This window comes from Acomys minous (genome assembly GCF_964271855.1).
Source record: "Acomys minous genome assembly, chromosome: 13".
Classification (NCBI taxonomy): domain Eukaryota; kingdom Metazoa; phylum Chordata; class Mammalia; order Rodentia; family Muridae; genus Acomys; species Acomys minous.
The window spans coordinates 74,168,384-74,189,209 of record NC_140495.1 but is presented as its reverse complement, the minus strand read 5'-3'; the positions used below and the strand labels follow the sequence as shown (position 1 = coordinate 74,189,209).

Below are 20,826 nucleotides of genomic sequence, written 5' to 3'. Positions count from 1 at the left end.
AATCCCACCCCAGCATTGGTAACGATTCATGAATGCTCCAACTCTAGAACTTTCTTACAGAAACTTTACTTACGGTGTGGAATGGAGGGTATGCCAATCCACTGGCCAGTTTGAGTACCTCTTCATCTCTGTAATGGTTTACAGTTTCCATAACACTGAAAGAGGATGTAATGTGGATTGTTTTTTCAAGAACTTCCTGAGACTTGAGTTGTTTACTTAGCTTTGCTCACTCCAAAATGAATTGGTCAATTCAGAGGAAATTACTACAGAAAATTACAGAGAATTATTCCTTTACAGTATTTAAGTATATTTTAAATGTTATTATGTAATAAACTAGAAACCTAGATACCAACTTCATCCCTGTCAAAATAATTGTTCCCCTCATAGAAAAATAGTTGTTAATTAAGAATGATAATTTAGAAAGTCTTGGAACATGTCCAATCCAGTAAGAGAGACCTCTAAATATAGATATACAAACTGAATTTTATTATCATTCAAAACACAGGTAGTGGCTATCATTAAGTATTTCTTATTCTGTATATTTTATTTTTATTTATTAATAATCTTTTAAAGCAATGGGTTTCACCATTTGGAATGATAGATATCTCACAATGAGTAACAACCTTTAGCCATGTAAAAACATAAAATGCACTCAAATTTCTGCACACAAACTGAAGGTTTTTGTTTTCTTTGAAATTTATCAGTATGTGTTAAGATCAGTGGAAACTAGGCCCAAGCCTCACAAATGCATAATCAGAATTCAACACTAAGAAGCATTTAGCAATTTTCCTGGTTTCAAAAGTAAATTACATTTTAAAAATATGGTTCAGTAATATTAACTTTTTCTTTTTACATATACATTTATATTATTACACATACATAAAATAACCTGCCTACAGCAAGGAGAATCATGAAACAATTAGGAATTATTTAAATGTTACATTCATAGTGCCTTTATCTACTTAAAACATCTATAGTCCTAAAAGTATCTTAACCCCTAAACAACTAAGTTTAATTGTAAAACTAAAGTATCTGGTCTTCAGCCACATCAGAGACTTGAGAAGGAATAAAATTAATTACCTGAGTATACAGGGAGTGCAGGTTAGCAGCTTTGAAAATGAGATGATGGAGACAGTTTGCTGTCTGAACAGTCAACCAAAACTCTTTATAATGTTGGAGCATCATCTCCAGCCATTTGGCCAATATATCTACAGACATATTTGTGAGGCAGGACCTATTGAGAACTTGATTACCCTGTCTTGGTAGAGTTTGGCCGTCTTCTCTGCCATCATCTGAGCTTGCCCCCTTTTAGGAAGAATTCTGTCTGTTGCATAAAGGAGCACATTTTGCCCAGTGGCTTGTTTGCCACCTTTGAAGCCATCTCCATAATGAGGTGCACTGATGCTCATCATCTTAATATTAAAATTTTAAAATATAGAATCTTTTAAAAATTACGAACATTAATATATACTGTAGCTGTTCAAGAGAGTTATATATCCGTATAACATTTCTAGAACTGATTTGAAAAACTGACTTTACATGTTCATAGGAACAGTGTTTTGACATACTTTTGAAGGCACTGAATCAATCCAATTCAAGTGACATCACCATTCTGGTCGAATAAGAAATAGGCCCCATAGGCTTATGTATTTGAATATCTGGGCTCCAATTAATGTTACTGTTTTTGGAGATTACAGAAGCTATAAGAAGTAGAAGTTTCTTGAAGGAGGTAGCACATCATTAGAAGAGGACTTTGAAAGTTTATAACTCACCCACATCCTATTCTTTCTCCAGTGGGGATATAAAATACTACCAGCCAGTTTCCTGCTACTGCTATCATGTCTAGCTTTACTTGTTACTGCCATCCTAACCATGATGGAATGTATCACTACCTAATCCTAAGCCTTAATGAACCCTGTCTTCATTAATGTGCCTTTGATGATGGCATTCTATCACATAAACACCCCCACACCCACACATACCCCCCCACACACACACGCACGCATGCATGGGCATACATACCCAAACATACATATACATATATACATGATGCTTAAGGATTGAACTTGACATCCAGAACTGAGGTACCCTATGTTTACTCAATACATCAATAGATTTACGTACTCCACACAAAATTTTTTTACTATTGGCAATCTGTGATCAAACCACAACAAAAATATCAGGCTATGTTGATCCTTCATGGGCTTTTGATGTGTTGTTCAAGTTGAATGCTTAATTTTTTCCAAGTTGAATGTTTCAAGCTGAACACTGCATTTTTTTCTTCATGTACATAGTATCAAATGGGAAACAAAATTACATTTTCAATATATTAGTGTTCAAATCTTGTTATGTGATTTGATACATGATTTTGTCTTTGAAATTTTGGGCCTCTACATAAAGTATGTCAGTTTGACTTGATTTCTATTGATATCAACACAATATTTAGCAATTTAATATAAAACCACCTCAAGAGATAATGATATATATTGTTATTCCTAAAATACTTCAGTGGGTTCTTAACTTATTTCGGTCTTCTTCTAGAGTGATTAGTACACATACCACCATGGTTTTTAATTTCACAGGAAAGACATCAATGGTTTTTGTTGTTCTTCTTGTAAGTGACTTTTGTTCTTTTATCCTATTGTTCATCAACTTTCTAGAAACTAGTATCTGGGAGTACTCTTCCACGTGAAGAGAAATATTTTATAAAGTTTAGACATGAGAAAGAATCATGATCTCTTTCTCTCTCTTGCCTAATATTGTATCACCGAGAAACAAGTTAACTTAGCATTCCCCTTACAAATGATGCCTGAGGTAGCAGTTTGTTTCTCATATACTGAATTTCCGTCTTTGCTGCATTGTATACATGTCACATCCAATAATCATATATTACCTGATATTGCTCTTAAATTTGTGACTCTCAGTTCAGTAACTTGTATAGTTGTTGATGTTTGAAAGAATGATGAACACATGTCAGTTGCCTGAGAAAAGCACCCTTTAAAACGAGAAATGCTGGAGAGAAAATAATGGAATATTTTAGATTAGTATGCAATCTGTCATGTATGGCATAAAGATTCCAAAATCTACAAATAAGAAGAAACAAACCAGTGCTTTTCCTCTGATGCTTATGCTGTTAGCTAGTCATTGCACATTTAGGATTAAATATTTTGAATCAAAGTTATAATATCAAGTTTTTCATATTGCAAGGATAACCATGATATATAAAATGTAATAGAAGCAAGGTTCAAAAATGACAGAAAATTCTTGTGCAGAAGAATTTCAGTCATGTGAGTTTGTTTACTTTTGCAGCTCCAAGTGATATCAGACTCTGTCATTACAGGAAGGGAGCAGAGAATTTTATTTATTCTTTCTCTTGCCTTTAGTAATCTGTGAAAATTTTTAAAAGCTGAATTCATAATTCTAAAGTATATTATCGAAAAGCTTACATTCAATTAATGATTATGATTTGAAAGGTGATATGTAACTAGACTTTTCAAAAATGTGTTCTAAAGTATTTATTAAAGTCACTTAAACAACACAAAATGGTGGTTATGGGTAGAAATGCTTCCAATAATGTTTTCTATATATAAATAATTTTCTATCAGCCTTCTAAATTTGGATTTATCCTAGGATTAAAATCTAGAATATGAATAATTCATTAGGTACAATGTTTAAGGGAACTAATGTCTTTGATACCCATGAAGTTTGTGACCCTGATTCTATTCGTTTGATGTGCTTATTCAAATTCTGACAGTAAGGTTAATTAGTCCAGTTTATGGGGTATCAGATAAAAGGGTGTTCTTTTATAGGAGTAGGAGTAATAAGAACAGTAGGAACAGGAACAATAGGAATAATATTGAGGGCAATATACTAGTCCATAACATTCAGTAAGTTAGCAGTTCATTACAGGATGGAGCAAACAGAAATCCAAGGTGCACTGACTGATGCGCACAGTTTATTTCACAAGAGGCAGGGAAACTATACTAATATAAGTAGCTCCATGTTTATTTCACTGAGTGAGATTTGTCTGTTGTTTTGATTTAAAAAAAAAAAAGTAAGTACTATTTAGGAAGTAAACTGACTACCTGTAGATTTTCCACAGGTTTTTATTTGTTCGGTGTAAGGGCAGTTTTTCAAATTCACAGAATATATGTGACACCTGGAATCATCGTTTTAGAAACGACTTTTGAATCTTACAAAAAGGTCTAGTTTTTTACACATGTTTAGGTGCACCTAGGTAATCTATACTGATGAGGAACAGGTTATGAATATTGAGAAGAACAAAGAGGAGTACATGAGATGGGTTGGAAGGAGAAGAGAGAAGGGGATGATTTTATAAAATAAAAATAAACCAAGTAAAACTTGAACACCATGACATCTGGGAGGAGAAGAACATAGCATCCTTAGAAGACAGTCATACAACATGTGTACAGGACGGGGTACCATATCTTTGTCCCATCACATCACTATTTCAAAGACAATCACTGAGGTTTATCATTTTTAAAATTGTCTACAGTTTAATAGATTATTTAAAAGTGTATTTTTACTCACACATACTTTTGCAGTATTTCCTATTTGAAAAACAGTTTGAGGTAAATTATGTTTTCTAATTCAAATAATTCAGTTCCAAGTTAAATGTGTTACTACACAGTCTTAAAGCAAAACTCCCACTAGAATCTTGAAGCATTGGAATTAGCACAAACACCTTAATTCTGTGCTTAACTCTCATATTGCATACTCCAAGTTGAGGAAAACAACAGCAACAAAAAAACAACAACAAAAACTTGTGTTTGTTCATCTGTGCATTGGGAATAAAAGCATTTTCTTATGACACTTTGTGCTTTTACTATTGAATATAATATATTCTATATAATAATAGTTATGAATTAAGGTAATAATGTCACTTATATTTAGTATACCTCTTTGATCTAATATTGACCTTAATATTAGAAATCTAATTTACTAACTTATACTTATTAATTTTCTCATTTGTAAATTCCAGAAAATAACCCAGGATGACTTGAGCAGAGCAGTACTTATGAGGTCACATTATACATAGCTATCAAAATCTATGGAAACTGAGAAAATATAGCTTAAAGAACTGAAGACTAAAACGAAATAAATGGTAATTGGAGAAACCAAGACCTAGATCTTCATTGCCAAGGCAAGAGTAGGGCCATGGCTGGGTATTAGAGTTCTCACCGCGGAAGGAAATTCTGATCTGCCTTTTCTTCCTTGAGACTCTCCTTATAGAACTTTGTGAAGGTACTTTTAGTAGGTCAAACATAAGACATGGGCCATAGTGTAGCTGCCAGGGTTTAAAAGGGCCATTATCCAAACTTTCTATCCTCTGTTCCTGGCTAGAGGTATCCTTGAGAAGCATCAGTTTAAATACGGGGTGGCCACCAGCAGACAAGGTGTCAACATCACAAAGTGGTGGAAAGAGCACGCATTCTGAGGACTGGCAGATTAGAATCGCATCCACACATCCACATTATGAACTGTTTGTGTAGTAGTTAGCAGCCTATTAACATCTTGTGATTATTACCATTCCCACATGGCCACCTGCTAAAATAGTAGGCATCATTTGAAAGTTTACTATGAATACATAATGAGGTGTTTATATAAAACCTGTATGGATTATAATAGCTAACATATTCGCATACACCCCTTTTGCCAAGAGAGAGGTGAAAGGGGGGAGGGGGAGGAAGGAAGGGAGGGAGGGTGGAGAGAGGAGAGAGATGATACTGAGACTTCGGTATCTCCAAACAGTATTGAAGCTTTCTGTTTTGCATCATTGGTTGACATTAATAAAACACTTCAAGCTGATGTGGGTGGATATTCCTTCCTGTTGCAAAGAGAACAAAACCCTCAACAAGGAGCAGCTGGAGAAAAAAAATTGGAGAGTGGGGAGAGCAGAGAGAAAGCAGATAATGAGGCAAAGCTTTACCACTGAAATCGCACATTAAATTAAAATAAGAGAGAACACACAAGAAGTTTATAATGTGTGACTGTTGTGGCACACTCAAGAGTCATTTTATTGAGATCCACAGAGGAAGTAAAACACATGCGTAAAATCGTGTACTCCACAATTCAAGGCAAGTGTTTTATCTAATACATTTATGACAATTCCCTACTGAGTCCTGTGAAACAAAACATAAGCCAAAAAAAAAAAAAACCCATAAGTGTGATGACCATTAACCATCAAAATTTCTTTATATTTTAATATGGAAGCATGTAAGTTAACTTGACTTCAAAAATAACCTTTATCTCACCACTTTTGGTAAAAAGTGTAAAGTTAAAATCAGAAGGAAAAAAACTAAATGCTCTGGGGAAGGTGACAATTTCTCCCAAATATAAAACGTTGAGTAAGAAATCGGGTCTGTCCTATGGTACAACTAGAAAGCAGATTAAAGATCATCTTTTGAAAATTAGTTTTTCAAATGACAATGATTCCAATTTGTAACTCTAAATGTGAGACTCTTGCCACCACAGACTGATGTTACTTTAAAGTTTGAAAGTTAATGGTGCAAAAGATCACAGGCTTCCCATCTGTCAACATGAAGTCAAGCTACATACCCTGATGAATTTCAGATACCTTGCTGACATAAAAGTTTCATCTGAGACTCTTTCTGCCTTGTTAATTAATGCAGTAGGGAGTGGACCTGGCTCTAGACAGGTATCTTTGCTATGGCTTGCAGGAGATGATTATTTCAACCTCAAAATGAATCTACCCTTTGGCATGTTAAAATTTTTATTTATGGGTGTGTGAGCATACGTGTTCATCAATTATATATGCCCTTCTTATTCTTGAAATGCAATATGAATTTTGCCTTACAAGTGCATGTATTTATGGGTCCTAGTATAAGACTACATTCAAACATAGAGGTGCTCTGAAAGAAAAAGTGGAGGTGAGCTTCTTGCCTTTTGTTACCTCTCCATCATGAAAGTTCCAAGTGACTAACAATTTCCACTGCTAACCTGAGAACAGAGGTTGTCTTTGTTTTGCAGTTTCAACTAAGGCAAAGCCTCAAAATGTTCATGCTCCTGGAAGTTCTGCATTTGTAAGACACTGAAGCAGAAGAAGGAATCTGTCTGAAAACATGGGAAGCCCACATTAGCTTGAAGGTAAACTCATATACAGGGGATCAAAGGAGACTGAAATGTAAGATTTTTGTGTTCAACTTTTAGATGCAAAATTAAGGAGCATAAACCTCAACTATGAGAAAAAGTTAAGGGGAAACAATAAGTATTACCTAGAAAGCTTACATTGGAGGAAGACGTGCTCTGTGTTTCAGATCAATAGACTATGTGTTTAATCCTTTCCTCTCTTGTATTTACAAACTGTCAAAACAGATTGCAAAAACTCACAAGTATTTGAATTTTAATCACAGTGACATATATTATTCAATGCTTCAGAATTTTGAATCATAATCAGTAGATGTTGCTCATAAGCATCATCTGTAATTGTATGCATTTACAGTATGTCCTGGAGAATTGTGGCAAGGTCATAATTAAGAAAAATTTGCAAAACCCAACAGAATATAAAGCAAAACATCTTTTTGTTACACAAAAAATGCTATAGGTAAATTTTACTTATTAACTTGATGAGGTTGCCTAGAGGTACACTCAGTCTTAAAATACTTCCTTATTATGGAATACAAAAACAAAAAAAAAATTGAGTTATATCCCTAGCACTAGAAATGAGAAATTAGATTAAAACAAACATTTGGATTGTAAAGAAACTATATATAATCTACTACAATAATGTGTTAGATAAGTTAATTTAAAGTAATTATATTCAATAACAGATTAAGAAGAATTTACATATATTTCAACACTCAAATCTAGCATAATAGCATGAGAAAAAAGTGGAACTTCTGTTAATGCTGGTAAAAAAACCATTATTACTAACAACATATTAGGCTATATTTGAATATTTCCTTACAAAGATAATTGAAGTATTAAAAAAGATTTAAAAAATCTTTTTCTAGAATAAAATCCTATGGAATGTTTTAGTAAAAATATATTTTAGTAAAATAAAATATAATAATATCACTGAGGAAAATAATTAGCAATATAACATGATAGATTAAATGATATTCTATGAAGTAGTAGCAAACTTTAAATTTAAATAAACTTGCATAAGCCACCAGAAATGTATCAGTTTCTTTAAAATGAATTTGTCGATTTAAATTGGTAGTGAGAATAATGTATTGATGGAAATAAAACCAACTTCAAAGGGCTACTACTGTGAGGTTAGAGAACAGGGGCAGCAAGCTGGCAGGCAGGCATGATGCCTGATTTCAACCTTGAAGCACTCATAAAGGTCAAAGAAAAGAATGAAGTCCACAAAGTTGTTCTCTGACATAAGCCTAAACCTTCATGTGAGACCCCACACACCTCACACATGCACAAAACAGTAAATAAATAAGATTTAGAAAGAGATTGCCAATGGTTGCTATCTTAAAATGAAACGTAATAAAATTGCACTATAAATAACTTTATGTTTCATTGTTCAGCTAGAACATTTCAGTGTAAAATTCTTCTGGCGAAAACAACAACAAAACGGCAAGTTTGCATACAGACAGAGTTGACAGCCAAACTCTGCCAAGACAGGGTAAGCTCACAAATATGTCTGTCACATATATTGGGCCAGGAGGCTGAAGAAGATCCTCCAACTTTATAGAGAGTTTTGGGTGATTGCTCAGGCAGCAAACTGTCTCTGTCAATTTCTCACTTTGGAAGCCACTAACCTGCACTCCCTGTTTACACGCAAGTGATTAATTTTATTCCTTTTCAAGTCTCTGATGGGGTTGGACACCAGATAGTTTAGTTAGCAACAAAATAATAAAAGACCTGGGATTCAACACCACTATGGTAGCCAAAAGTCTGACAACATGCCCTTAGTAAGTTTGTAGGGTTTGGTGGCTTGAATGGAAAATGTTCTCTACAGGATCAGATATTTAAACAGTTGGCCCCTGATTGGTGATGCTGTTTGAGATATCATAACACCATAGCTGTACTAGAGGCAGGAGACCACTTGGGGCTGGCTTTGAGTGTTTGTAGCTGTAGTCCTCTTCCAGCGTGCTCTCTTTCTTTTTATTTTTTCATTTTAACTTTTCATAATTTATTTACATTATATCCCAATTATTACCCCCTTGCTCATATCTTCAAGTTCCCACCCTCCTTTACTCTTCTGCCTATTCCCTTCTCCTAGTCCTATCATGGGGGAGCACTCCTCCCCCATCATTTGACCACAGCCTATGAGAACTCATCAGCTTAGCATGCATCACCTTCCCTTGTGGGCCCTCAACACTGCCCCACCAAGAGGAAGTGATAAATTTCACACACCAGAGTTCATGTCATAGGCAGTCCCTGCTGCCAACCACATTGTACAAATGTACCACAATTTCTGTATCCATTCTACATTCGAGGTATATCTAGGTTGTTTCTAGCTTCTGGCTATTGTGAATAACGGTCCTATGTACATAGTTGAATAAATGTCCTTATTATATGGCGGAACATCTTTCAGCTATATGCCCAGGAATGGTATAGCTGGGTGTGGCGCCCGCACCACCGCGGTACCGAGTCGAGGGTGAGGAACTGTGGATTTAACTCATACACACACACACACACACACACACACACACACACACACACACAATAACACAGTGGGTCCTTCGTGCTAAGAGAGCAGCAGCCACAGCAGCAGCTGCAGCAGTGATTTATTATCCCCTTTCCCAGAGTTCCAAAGAGCCTTCTTATAGGGAGCAAAACAGGAATCCTCCTCCCAGGTGAAAGCCCTCAAGAGGTGATTACACACAGGAGGAAAAGTCTCTAGGAAGGGAGGGGTGCGTTCTCAGAACAGTAAACATGACTAGCTAACAAAGATAAACACAGACATGGAAGCTGCTAGAAACAGGATATGAAACAGCAAGACAAGCAGGCAGCCCAGTCAGGCCTGGTTCCCTCAGCTGGGTCTTGAGGTAAAGCTATTTGCGGTTTTCTGAGAAAGTGCCAGATTGATTTTTAAAGCAGTTGTATAAGTTTATACCCCCACCGGCAATGGAGCAGTGTTCTCCTTTCTCCACATTCTCTCCAGAATGGGCTGTTATTTGAGTTTTTGATCTTAGCCATTGAGATATGTGTAAGATAGAATCTCAGCCACTTTAATATGCAGTTCGCTGATGTCTAGGGACAATGAACATTTCTTTAAGTGCTTTTCTGTCATTCCATATTTCTTTTGAGAATTCCCTGTCTAGCTCTGTACCTTATGTTTTAATTGGATTATTTGGTTTGTTGTTATTTAGTTTCTTGCGTTCTTTATATATTTTGTATATTAGCCTTCTGTCAGATAGAGGGTTGGTGAAGATAATTCTCAGTCTGTACACTGCTAGTTTTTTCAGTTGAAAGCGTTCTTTGCTTTACAGATTTTCAGCCTTAAGAGGTCCCATTTACTAATTGTTGATCTTAGAGCCTAAGGTGTTGGTGTTCTCTTCAAGAAGTTGTCTCCTGTGCCAATGAGTTCAATGTCATCCCCCACTTTTTCTTCTAACAGATTTAGTGTGTCTGTTCTTATGTTGAGGCATTTAATCCCCTTGGACTTTAGTTTTTTGCATGGTTATAAATATGCATCATTTGCATTTACCTATATGTAGACATCCAGTTAGACCAGCACCATTTGGTAAAGATTTTTTTTTTCCACTGTACGGTTTTGGCTTCTTTGGCAAAAATCAAGTATCCATGCTGTGGGTTTATTTTTAGGTTTTTATTTCAGTTTCATTGATCAATCACCCTATTTCTACAAGAATATTATGCTGTTTTTATTACTGTTGCTATATACTATAGCTTGACATAAGGAATGGAGATTGCTTCAGAAGATCTTTTATTGTACATGATTGGTTCTGCTACTCTGGGTTTTTTGTTTTTCTATAAGAAGTTGAGAACAACGGACCTTTCAAGTCTGTGAAGATTTGTGTAGGCATTTTAATAGGGATTACATTGAATCTGCAGATTGCCTTTGGTAAGATGGCCCTTTTTAATATTTTGATCCTTCTGATCCATGGGAGGTCTTTACAACTTCTGATATCTTCTTAAATTTCTTTCTTCAGAGATGAAATAGTTTTCATGCACATCTTTCACTTGCTTGGTTAGAGTTAAACCAAAATAATTTATATTGTTTGTACCTATTGAGAAGAGTATAGTTGCGCAAATACCTTTTTCATCTCCTTTATCATTTGTATACAGGAGGGCTACTGATTTTTTAAATTAATCTTGTATCTGGCTACTTTGCCGAAGTAGTTTATCAGCTGTGGGTGTTCTCTGGTGGAATTTTGGAAGTCATTTATGAATACTGTATCATCTGCACATAGCAATAAGTCTATTTCTACCTTTCCAATGTGGATCACTTTGATCTCCTTTTGTTGTCTTAATGCTCTAACTAGAACTTAAAGTACTATATTGAAGAGCTACAGAGAGAATGGACAACTTTGTCTTATCTCTGACTTTAGTGGAATTGCTTTGTGTTTTTCTCCATTTAATTTGACGTTGTCTGTTGGACTGCTGTATATAGCCTTTAGTATGTTTAGGTATATGCCTTATATACCTATCTGATCTCTCTAAGACCTTAAACATGAACAGGTGTTGGATTTTGTCAAATGCTTTTTCAGAATCTAAAGATATAATCACATGGGCTTTTTATATGGTTTATTTATATGGTGGATTAAACTGATGGTTTTCTTTATATTGAACTGCTCCTGCTTGCCTGAGATGAAGCCTACTTGGTCATATGTAGTGTATGAAAACATGTTTTCAATTTGATACTAAGTATGGGATGGGAAACAGACTTGTGAAAGAACAAGTGATGTTTATCCACTAGAAGAGGAACTATCTCTTTCTGGGACTTGGTCTTTGCCAGCTGATGAACATCCTAGTACAGACACAGAAAAAATAATCTGGAATGTTTGTAATCTCTTTTAATCTAATTATGTATCATTATAGAAAGTGGGGTTGGTAGCTGGAGAAAGAACATAATTGCCAGAAGTTTGTTGGTATGGGGCAAAGGTCAGATGAATGAATAAAGGTCCTGGCATTTTAAGGACAGTGAAAACATTCCTGTAATACTGTATTTAAGGGTTCATGATATGCTTTTACCAAAACTCCAAACCACTCAATACAGACTATGTGCCAAAGGAAACAATCTGAGCCTTGGCTAAGAGTACCTTAATGTCAGCTAATCAGTTACATCTTATATATCCTACTAACACAATGTGTTATTTGTAGGGAACTGTGCATCTGGACAAATATATAGGACACTGCTAATTTTTCTCCTCAATTTTTTGGTAAATCAAAGTGACTCCCTGGAGATAAAATTCACTGAATGTAAAAACTAAGATGGGGGTGGATCAAAGTTTACGAATGAAATTTGGAATAGTAACATTTTAAAAAGCATAACCAAATATGCAAATTAATATAACGTTAAGAGGTCTTGGAGGCAGTGAGTGAGCAAAAGATAATCAGGACATCAGTGTCACTGGGGAGTTCAGTCATTGTGGAAAATAGTATAGAGGCTCCTCAAGATGGAGAACGGAGCTAAAAATAGTCCTTTGTTCATTATGTAGATATGGCACTAACAAACTCCTTTAGCTGTGGTTACTTGAACAGTACCCGTGCTAGATCAAGTTAATTCAAATTCCAGTGTGGAGTTGGGAGGGATCATGATGCTCCATCCCTTAGGTGAGAAGCTAGGGTTCCAGCATGTAGAAGAGGAAATCATTTCTCTAAGGGAATGCGGCCACTAGTAGGTTGTTCCTGCCCTACTGGATGGTCATGCATATACATACATACAGTGCTGAGTGGACTTGGTGTGATATTTTAAAAAAATAAAAAGAAATTGAAAAAGAGCAAAGACAGGAATATGGGAGGATTTGAAGTTGAGGAAAGGGAAGAGAGAAATGTTGTAACCATAAAAAATATTAAAAACTAGAAGAAGATGCTGTAAGCGAGTGATGATGCAGGCCTTTAACTCCAGCACTCTGAGGTAGAGGCAGGAGAAGCTATGATCTCAAGGCCAGTCTTGACTATAGAGCTCTAGGATAGTCAGGGATACACAGAGAAACAGTTTCAAAAAACCAGAGAGAGAGAGAGAGAGACAGAGACAGAGACAGAGACAGAGACAGAGACAGAGACAGAGAGACAGGGACAGAAAGCAGAACATGAAATTGGGAAGACAACATGTTGGGTGGTGTGTGAATGGAATTGAGTGAGGGAAAAGGGGGATATGATCTAAGTCATTCTAGAGAGTACATCAAGGTAGAAAATTAAAGAATGAGAAATAAAACACCATGTAATTTCTTAATCCTTTCTTGGACATTTAGCCACAGATATTGATATATATATATATATCAATGTGCCAACAAAACCTTCACTCTTCTAATTATTGAATCATTGTCTTCAGTAACCAAAAGAAACACAAAACCTCGTTCGCATCAGAACACAAGTTGATAAATAGTATGTTGTAAGAAAATGTGATACATATATACATTTACCCACATACATGCACATACTGGTACCACTCCATGAGTTAGACTACTATTTATACATGAAAAAAAAAACAGAATGCTGTCATTAGTGTATGGATAGAGGTAGTAGTCATGATGATAAATAAAATAAGCCAGGAATGGAATGGAAAAATAATTAACATATTGTTCACATGTACAATCTGAAAATTTTATATTATAAAAATTAAGCAAAGAATGACTGTCAGCTGACACTAGGAGAAGTTGGGAAGGAAAAACATAAACAGAGGCACTGATTAATGCAAGTTTCAGTCAGATAGAAGATGGATTTCTGGAGTGTTATTCAGCAGGGTGGCTGTGGGAATGGAGCCATATAGTATATTTCAAAATACTTTCTTAATACTTTCTTTTTGTTGTTTTTTTTTTTTTTTGAGACAAGATTTCTCTGTGTAGCCTTGGCTGTCCTACACTCGCTTTGTAGACCAGGCTGGCCTCAAACTCGCAGTGCCTCTGCCTCCGGAGTGCTTGGATTAAAGGCCTGCACCACCACGCCCAGGAAAAGATCTTCACGAACTCTTCATCTGACAAAGGTCTAATATCCAAAATATATATAGAACTCAAGAAATTAAACTCCACAAAACCAAACAACCCAATTGCAAAATGGGGCTTGGAACTTAACAGAGAATTCTCCACAGAGGAATATCAAATGGCTGAGAAACACTTAAAGAAATGCTCGTCCTCGTTAATCATCAGAGAAATGCAAATCAAAACGACACTGAGATTCCATCTTATACCCATCAGAATGGCTAAGATCAAAAACTCAAATGACACCACATGTTGGCGAGGATGTGGAAAGAGAGGAACACTCCTTCATTGCTGGTGGGAATGCAAACTAGTACAATCACTTTGGAAAGCTATCTGGCGCTTTCTCAGAAAAATGGGAATAGAGCTTCCTCAAGACCCAGCTATCCCACTCCTAGGAATATACCCAGAAAATGCCCTAGCATATAACAGGGACATATGCTCAACCATGTTCATAACTGCTTTATACATAATAGCCAGAACATGGAAACAGCCTAAGGGTCCCTCAGTAGAAGAATGGACTAAGAAACTGTGGTACATTTACACTATGGAATACTACCCAGCTATTAAAAACAAGGAATTCCCGAAAATTGGACAAATGGATTGAACTAGAAATTATCATAATGAGTGAGTTCACCCAGAAGCAAAAAGAGACAAAGATATACTCACTTATATCAAAACACTAGTCCAAAGGATACGTCCCATGAAAAACTTTACTTACCAGGAAAGTGGGTCAGAGGAGAGGACATCCTATTGAGACTTTCGGCGAGAGTAGCATGGAAGAATGGGGAAATAGTAGGACCCACAGGGTCCTGGAAACCTACAAGAACTTTATGACAGGCAGATCTGGGTCTCCTCAAACTAAGGCACCAGCCAAGGAGAATATAGGCAGTAAACTTCCAACCCCTACCAAGACCTAGCCGATGAACATGATATTCTCCACCATTGAGTGGAGAGTGAGATCTGACTCTCACACGAACTCTGGTGCCCCTTTTCTGACCATGTCCCCTGGATGGGGAGGCCTGGCGGCACTCAGAGGAGGAATAGCAAGTTACCAAGAAGAGACTCGATATCCTAAGAGCATATATAGGGGGAGAGGTCTCCCTCAATCACAGACATAGGGGAGGGCAGAAGGGGGGAAGTGGGAGGGAGGGAATAATGGGAGGAAACAGGAGAAGGGTCAACAATCTAGATGTAATACAAATAAATTAATAAAAAAAAGAGGAATTTGTATGAAATAAATGATAAATTGTTGAGAAAGGAAATTTGTTTAACTTGATTTAAAGACTACACACACGTGCACAGCAGAGTTCACCCTCATGAACATCATAATGTCTAAGTTCTCAGTTCCCTGTTAAACTACTTCTTTACATAATCTAAAAGGTTCACTGCATAGTTAACCTCTTTGTATTAATTATCTTGCTAATACTGTGAAGGAGTGTGCTCAAATTACAAATCAATTTCAAAATCAGTAAGCAAAAACCCCAAATACTCGAGCAAAAAATGACTAGTGAGGATATCTTAAAATCCTCTTAGAATGTGGTGATAAGACAAAAGATAATGAGAACTCTTTATAATGAATAAGAAAGAGGCAGTCATTGTCAAAAAGCAAGCTCCAAGCACTTTCAAATTGTTGGACAGTTTGATTTTGAAAACACTGGCTTGGAAAGGGCGCTGACTTTGAAATGAAAGCATAAAATCCCTTCACATAGGAAGCTTCAATTGTGTGCCTGAAAATATTTTGATTTCTTTGTGTAAGTGCTATGGCATATCATTGCCTCTAACTACATGCTTACCACAGTGTTTGGAAATTGAGCTGGCAATTTACATAGCGTATCACAAGTGAAGCAAAGGAGGAGAATATTAAATGAATATGCAAATTGACTCATGAATATGAATAGTATCCCAAGTTACAGATACTGTCATAACATCACAGAACCTAAAATGGGATTTTGTTCCAATGGCTGGATTTCTGTAGAATGAAGTATAGCAAAATGACGGACTATCCTAATGTGTAGGTTCCTACACTCTGATTTTGTGAGACACAAACTGTATTTTTCTAATCGATATTTTCAAATAAGCAAATAGTGTGGATAATACACAGGAAGAGAGATGTGAGTGTTACAATTTCAAATACTCTAGCTGGTATGAGCAAAATTACTCATGATGCCATATTATCTGGATCCTATAAAGTACTGATGATGGAAATGTGTCCCGGGTTTTCTGGTACTGCAAGGTAAATAGTACAGGTTCTGGTACCTATATTTATACATAAGTAAATTGTACCTTAAAATATGTTATTTTTTTAAATTAAAATAATTTACATTTGCTTGTGTATATGTGCATACACACTCATGTGCAAGTGTTATGTGGTGACATGTGTGCTGGAGTTAGAAGAAAGCTTTCCGGAGTCAGTATTCTCTTTTCACAATGTTGGCTCTGAGAATTGAACTCAGATCTTTAGTTTTGTTAGTCAGTGCCTTTACCCACAGACTCACCACATTAGCACTCAGTACATTTTAAAATGTTGCAGTCTGACTCTCTGTTGGATTCCAGGTTTGTTGGCTGACACACAAAACATTGAATATTATTTGACTTTCTGACAGTGTCCTACAGATACAATTTGGTCATTTTTAAAAAGACAGACTGTGGTCCATGCTGTCACTAGGGGCCATGCTGATGTCCATGGCCTTGCTGTGGCCAAGGGGTCATTTTAATGTAAGTGTCTCACTCCTCATAAAGACTGACTGGACATCATGTTTTATAAAGAAAAGCATTGAAGGCCTTTCCAGTAAAACCCATTTTAGTTTTACCACTGCCTATGAGGAAAATGGCTGAATGTTTCCCTAGCAGTAGGTTTTTTCAACATACATCCTTTCCTGGGTTCTGTGTTTGCAGCCCTATTAGACATTTAGTAGTGAGTCTGCCTCCACTACTCTGAACTTCCTGCAGTTTCAGAACCAATATAGGTTATTAAAAGAGTGACAGATAATTATGCACATTAAACAGATAGGATATAATTTGCTGTAGTGTATATCCACTGTGGTCATGTATATCTATGTAATTAATAAATGCATTACCTCCCATAGTTAATCATTATATGGTTCAATATCTTTAAGGCTGCTTGTTTCCTGGTCTTTCTTTTTGCCTCTAATAGGATTGCCCTTTTGTTCCCAGCTCACCATGAAATGTTGTACTTACGTTTGAGACTCAGTGCAATTGTCACTTTCTGTGGAAAGCCATTCACTTCTCCCTTCTTTGTCCTGGAGATGTCCTTTGTATATAATTCTATTATTGCACCTTTTAAATGGGATTGCCATTATTTGTTCTTGTGTCTAAACATGCCTGGTTTCATCTAGATGGTCTCTCTGGAAACAGTAAAATAGACAGACACTTGAGTTCATAGGATCTTGGCCAGCTATTTTAATGAGAACACTTTTAAAATAAACATGAAAAAAAATGACTTAATGTCAAGCTCTCTGTGTTGACAGGAGCTGTGCAAAATGGCAGATAATGTCACTTTTGCATTTAAGCTCATTTTAGTGTCTGAAGGGAAATGGTCAGATATAAGAAAATGACTAAACAGACCATGTCAACAGGGTCTGCTTTAACAACAAAACTACATCATATAAGAATTGAGAAAATTTTAAGATAGTATTTGCTCAAGATATATCACATGCACATCCTTGTCTAGAATATTCCTCAAATTATTTTTAGAGAAGTTTAAATATTTCCTACACAAGCAGAAGGATGCTAAAAAGACTACAATTAGCCAAAATAAAACACAGGGATCCAAAACATACATGGACCCACTCTCCACCATAGGTAAAAATGTGATAAACTTAGGTTTTTTTTTTTCAAAATTACATTTCTAAGTGTTGTTAGACACCAGTTGAATCCCTCCTGGGAAATTTTGGAAGCATGGTGGTACTGCATATTTATTCATGTATTCTATGTGTACTGTGTTTCACACATGCACGGATAAGATATTTTCAACCTTCCATAGGAATAGTTTGGCCACCACTATGAAAGTATAATTTATTATTTATAAAAGTATTTTATAAATACTTATAAAAGTATTTATAAAAGTATAAAAATATTATTTATAACAATGTTGACTAGACATAGAAACAATGGAAACTTTTATTTTTATTACCTTGATTTGAGATATTTCAGAAAAAGGAACAATAAAGTGCAGCTAAGATTGGTATACTGCAGGGCAGCCGTCACCCCTAGGGGCCTTCCAGCTCTGTCTCAATTCTTGCAAGCCTTCCCCTGAGAACAGGTCCTGGGTGCTTTGCTGTGCAAGTTAAAGTTTTTCATAACATAGGTGAAGCTGGTTATCAGACTATCAGCTCAACTTCAACTTCTATAGAGTGCCACCCAGTGTTAGTTTTCTCAGTTTGTGTGTTCTAAGGGCAGTAGAATATTAATTCATGTCCTGAGACTAGAAGTCTGATATTATTTCCTAGCTTCTCAGGCAGGGAAATGGGGACAAGATGGATTGAAAACTACACCAATATAAAATAAAGGAAGATATTTATGCCAAAGTTTTATATAATTTATACAGATTCAGAAGGTCTCCATTTTTCTCACCCAATACATTCTTACAGATTTCCCCAGAGGTATAGGAGTCTCAATCTATTCTTCTTACTGGAAGTCAAAATTAAAAAAAAAATAGATCCATGTTTTTCATATACTATAAGGAATTGGTGACTCAATAGTACATATTTTTTGAGAAATACTTTTCTGTCTATGAACCACAACAATTAGCATAGCATGATAACCCTAAGGGTAGAGTAGGGGCATACATACTTGGAGGTAATCAACAACACCCAAATAGGGTTAAAGATCTGTTCAACAACAGAGATGTTGTTGGTACTGGAAACCTACCCAACTACCCAGGACTAGTGAAGTCATGGAATTTAGAGGAGAACTTATAACCACAACTTAATAAATCAGCGTAATCTGTCCCTAACTACACTAGATTTGTCCCTATATACACAGATAATTGTAGTTTTTATACCTCCCCAAGGAAAATTCTCTTCCTAACAAATGGAGGCCCTTATTAAAACCACAACCAATCAAAATACACAGTTGTAGAACCCAGTCACCATAAATACATCTACAATATAACACCCACAACTAAAGCTCAGGGAACAATTCAAAAGACAAGGCAAGAAAGAAGATTGTAAGGGCCAAGAGATCAGAGAGTTCACTGGAAGATTGTGTCTCGTAGTCATTTTGAGGCCATATTCATAAAGTGTCACCAAAATGACTGCATAAACATGAGTTCATTAGACATACCAAAGTAAACTAGAGAAAGCCAATGAGGTTTCAACCATACACAAAGAACTACAGGTATTTAAGGATGCTGAGAGTTAAAGAAATAGTCTTCTCTAGGGAAGACACACCAATTGGTTATCTACTACCAAATGGTCAGCCATAAAAACTTAGTTATAAATAGTACTATCCAGACTGATCATAGGGCATTTACCCATATATATATGTGTGTGTGTGTGTGTGTGTGTGTGTGTGTGTGTGTGTGTGTGTGTGTGTGTACATATATATGTATATATACATAATATGTGTGTATATATATATGTGTGTGTATATGTTTGTCACACAGAAGATATTCTGAAAAGGTCATGAAATAAGTGGAAAAGAGGCTATAAATTTGAAGGAGAGAGAAAAAAATTAATTATATTATAACTTCAATTTTTTAAAGTAAAAAACAAACAGAAATTAGAGAAATACTTAAAACTGGTATTGGTATGGGTGTGTAGACTTAACATCAGGCTGGATGGGAAACCCCAGAGCTCTTCCTCTCTTAGCATTTACAGTAGAGTGGTGGCAGGCATGCACCAGTACACCAGCCTTAGATACAAACCCAGGTCCACTTGCTTTACTGTCAAGAATTTATCAACTGAGTCATCACTAAGATCTCCTACACCATGTTCGAAGGCTATTTTTACAGCATGGGAAAGAAAACAAGCTGTGCCAGGTGTAGTGGGGAAAGTTCTCAACAAAGACCACTGTGCTTGGGAGGAATTGAGGGAGGAGGAATCTTTACAGAATGTTATCTTATTTGTGTCTCAGGCATGGAGTCACAGGTAGTACAATCCTTTCCAGGATGACATTTAGTCTTGTGCAGAAAGTAAGACATAAAGAAGCTGCCAAATTGACTAGAGGTTGCTCATACCCAAACACTAAACTGAAGGCTAAAGAAGATTAGTATGTTGACATATTGACACTGCAGACCTTGCCAGGAAAAGCAAGGACAGATGCCCACTGAAATCTGAAAGGAAAAAGGAGTAGTGCTACAATACCATGTGAATCAGGCTGAGTCTGGCTCCAGTTTAAATCAAACTCCATTCAAAATTCCATCCAAGAAGAACAGGGAGAGACACACTCCACAGTTCTCACAGGTCACAAAGATGAGCCTAGATCAGAATTCACATACTTCTTAGCAACAACTTCAGACTTCCAGAAGATAGTTTTAGAATCCTCCTCATCCACAAAGACAAAAGAGCTGACTAGTAAGGCAATGCATCCTTGACCTGATTCAGAGGATTTCTAATTATTTGTGCTCTGACTTTGAAAGGCTAAGGTCCATGTAGATTACAAAAGAAAGAGGCCTTTCAATTCTAATCCTTCAGTCTGAGAAAGCTAAGAAAACAGCAAATAAATACTGATTTAATCTTTCCTAAAGACTCACAAGAAT

General features: G+C 36.1%; 1 long non-coding RNA gene across 6 annotated transcripts in view; it reads right to left on the bottom strand.

The window, feature by feature from the left end:
• Nucleotides 1–20,551, bottom strand: part of LOC311581155 — a 29,745-nt gene extending 9,194 nt beyond the window's left edge. For 2 of the 6 annotated variants that reach the window (XR_014773665.1, XR_014773666.1), the window contains exons 1-4: nucleotides 20,432–20,551; nucleotides 17,304–17,466; nucleotides 2,894–3,012; nucleotides 74–263 (exon numbers count right to left, since the gene is read on the bottom strand). This is a non-coding gene — a long non-coding RNA (uncharacterized lncRNA). Of the gene's footprint in view, nucleotides 1–73; nucleotides 264–2,893; nucleotides 3,013–17,303; nucleotides 17,467–18,258; nucleotides 18,403–18,698; nucleotides 18,728–20,431 lie in introns of those variants that run through there. The other 4 variants (XR_014773669.1, XR_014773668.1, XR_014773670.1 and 1 more) reach the window with 4 other exon arrangements.
• Between the last annotated feature and the right edge of the window lie 275 nt (nucleotides 20,552–20,826).